Source organism: Aptenodytes forsteri, unplaced genomic scaffold (assembly GCF_000699145.1).
Source record: "Aptenodytes forsteri isolate BGI_AS27 unplaced genomic scaffold, ASM69914v1 Scaffold52, whole genome shotgun sequence".
NCBI lineage: Eukaryota > Metazoa > Chordata > Aves > Sphenisciformes > Spheniscidae > Aptenodytes > Aptenodytes forsteri.
The window spans coordinates 264,717-268,575 of record NW_008795434.1 but is presented as its reverse complement, the minus strand read 5'-3'; positions in this window follow the sequence as shown (position 1 = coordinate 268,575).

Below are 3,859 nucleotides of genomic sequence, written 5' to 3'. Positions count from 1 at the left end.
ATCCCTGGAAACATTCCAGGTCAGGTTGGACGGGGCTCTGAGCAACCTGATCTAGTGGAAGATGTCCCTGCCCAGGGCAGGGGGGTTGGACTAGATGGCCTTTAGAGGTCCCTTCCCACCCAAACTATTCTATGATTCTATGATTCTTTTGTAATTCTATGCTTTAAAGTGTATCACTGGGTCAACACTGAAACTGGAAAAAAGCTCTGAACTTTCACTGTCCCATGTAAATATCTCTAAGGCAAGGGTGAACCAAAGGCTGGGTAGCTGCTGGTGCTTTGATGTGAAGATTCTCTGAAGTTTTCATATCAAGTCTTTGCAGGCAGTCAAGAAAGTGCTCAGGCATCAGTATTTGGGATTCAGGTGTTACATCTGTCTCACCGTATGGAAATATTTGGTGCCTCATGGAGTGAGAAGGATCCCTAAAGTGGCAGTAGGACAGGCACAGGGATCTCACCGTAAATACCGCCTTACCAGACAGCACCTGAAATTTTAAGGTGTTTTACCCTTTGGCTCCCACTTATATAAATACAAATTAGGCACTCCATAGTGTTTAAGGGTGAGGGTCATAAAGTTCTTATATTGTCTTACCCCTAGGACAGCCCCAGTTCTGAGAACTTTGTATTATCATATGGAAGAATGATCAATAAACAAAGCTTTCTCATTTCCTCCCTGTTCTTATGGGAACGTGAATTCTTATTCCAATATTATCTATGCTCTTTCATCCTGATAATGTAAAAAAACCCCAACTTTTTAGCTAAAACAGCTGTTGTCTCTTTTTCACAGATAAGAAAATGAGGTCCCCTGCCCATTAGTTTGTTATGTTTACAGGAAATGCAGCTAGAGGAAATTCTTCACCCACCTGTAATGAATTCTGGGTAGACTTAATGAAATGTAAAAGTCTCCCCTCTGTCCCCATTCCCTCATGAACATTGCAGTCAACTTGCAAATTAACATGAGCTCTCAGAGCTTGAGCGACATTTTTTTACCAACCTAATTTCCATACATTTTGAGCTGTGTTTCCATCCTTGTCCTTCTCCTCCACCCCACCGATTCCTTTCAGCGTTTGCTTTAAATGTCTAAGTAGCATCCTGAACAAGGCAGCATCCCTACCTGTGGGGCTGACATCTGACCCTACTAACCCAAATTGTAGGCATCTGAGTAGGTGGGTGACTGAGGGACCCCAAGGAAGAGAAGACAGGGTGCGTTCGAGGTGAAAGCAGGGGCTGGTTCCCCCTTCTTTGCAGGTTTTTTTCCCACACCAGGGGCTTTACCCTAAGTTTCTTGTTTATTAGAAGCTGTTGTTTATCTTAGCGAACAGCCATCTGCTTTTCTCCTTGACCTGAGACTCCACTAAGCTTTGTTTCTTGAAACCTCAGGCTGGATTAAGGAGTGGCTAATCCCTGAGGGTCAAGCAGCTTTGTGAACAGCAACAGGAGCAGAGCACCACCACATGATCTACGCGGTGGTGTCAGCTATTCAGCAGCCTAAGATAAAGGACATGAAGCCAGCATCCCCTTGTAAACAGTTCATTATGTTCTTTACATCTCTGTGTTTCTTTTTCCTGCTGGCTTCTCCCTCCTACACTCCCAGACTAGCTAATTACTTTTATCACAGGCTAAGTATGCAGTCAAGAGGTTCCAGTTGCCAGCAGTAGTGTATTTTTAAGCCTTCGCAGCTGACATGCCATTTTAAGATTCAGGCTGGCTTATCCTTGGCCTTCATAACTTTGCATAACCTGTGGCTGGGCGGCAGGAACAAGCGGGAGAAGGGATGAAGTAGCCCAGTGAAGATGAGTCCAGACCAATGGGAGACATGGGATGGGTCAAATAGCCAGGGAAGGGAAGGTCATGAAAACTTAACTCTGGAGCTGCAGGGAGTGAATTCAGCCTGGGATGAGTGGTGAGAAAAAGAAGGGAAGGAATAAGGCATAACAGTTATCAGATGAAAATCAAGAGAAGGATTTGGCTCAGCCTGAGGAGCAAAATTAGTTTCTGTGTAAGAAAGAAACCACATTTCTGGCCTTCTCTTGCTCTTGTGCATGTTCTCCTACGTCTGTTACTAGTTTGGCTCGGCCCGGTGTTATGACAGGACAGCAGGACTGCCCTATCTCCGGACACAAACCCTGCTTCGATTCTGGAACAGCGACCCGATACACCCTGAACTCTCACATTCTTTCTGTTGCCCACCAAAATGTTTATGAATTCACTTTTCATCCTCTTTGCATTCTCACGTACTCCTGCCAAGGACACTTTGTGACACAAGCATTCAAGCCCTTCATCCAGAAACACTCATATGCTGCTCATCCTTCCATCTCTCCCTCCAAGGTATCTGTTCAAGTCTTTCCAGAACGAATATTAATTTTCTTCAAACTTTCATTCTAGCAAAGTTCTCAAGATAGGCACATCTGTGCATCCTAACCACAGATCAGATGCCTTCTAAACTCCTTACGATGCTGTGTGACACACCACAATTTCTGAGTGAGGTGGTGAATTAATAATGCAGTAAAGTCCAAAAATCCAGCAGCCCTTCGTCAATCTTTCAGCAATCTTTCCCCATTAGTGTTAATACTATCTGTTTATTGATTCCTGCTTTGCAATTTGCCTGAACTAAAGAACTTCTGAGTTTGTACAGCCCAAATTACAACTGGAAACACGTCAAGACTCGGAGATCTTAATCAGGATAAAAATCAATAGTGTCCAAATACCCTTGCAAGATAAAGGATGGTATCCGTAAGCAGAACCATTGATGCCACTGACAACTTTGTGTGTGTGTGTGTGTACGAACTAACATCTGTTGCTGTTCTCCTCTGGGAGATGGATACTCCAGCAGACAGCAGTTTTCAGTCACTGCTGCATCTGTCTGGCTTTACATCAGGGCTGAGAGGTTTGCGCTTCGTGGCGATGCCAGTCCTGCTAGAGCTGCCTGGGGTTTTCTGGCATTTGCTTTTATGGTGCAGAATGTCCTTACTCTGTTGAAAGGGGCTTATGAGCTTCTCTGAGCACAACTGATGCTGCCTGCAATGGAAATAATGCACCTTATAAAAGCTAACGACCATTTAAATAAACACTTGCTAGATTACAGTAGCTCCCATCAGAGGCTCATTTCCAAAAACTACTAGAGAAAACTTTGAAGAACAAGAGAGCAGGAAACATGCTGGAAAAATTATTTTGAGATAAATACTTTTAAAGTTTATTTTTCTACTCTATTTTAATGAGGTAATAGCTGGGGATATTACACAGATGAAATTACATTGGCTAACCAGGTTTGCATCTTACATCACCATTTTTCATCTTCTAGGATTTCCTTGCATTGGATTCTGGGGAATTTATACTATGCTAAGTACTTTCTTGGTATGGAAAAGAGGAATCCTGGTGGAGGCATGTTTTGTAAACATGCCTTGGCTATCGGAACAAAGTTATGGTGAGCATGCAAGCTTGATGATTTTCTGTTGGGTGTGCAATATGCCTAGCACATCTGAAATTCTTCTATGTGCAAACATGTGTTTCTGAGTGCTTTGGACTATTTGAGATGACAAGCACAAGCTGAAAGGATTATTTTCTTTAAGTAAAACATATGATGTAATAATAGCCCAGGAACATTTTACATTGTGCTGGTTTTGGCTGGGATAGAGTTAATTTTCTTCACAGTAGTTGGTATGGGGCTATGTTTTGGATTTGTGCTGAAAACAGTGTTGATAACACAGGGATGTTTTCGTTGTTGCTGAGCAGTGCTGACACACAGTCAAGGCCTTTTCTGCTCCTCACCCCACCCCACCAGCGAGCAGGCTGGGGGGGCACAAGAAGCTGGGAGGGGACACGGCCGGGACAGCTGACCCCAACTGACCAAAGGGATATTC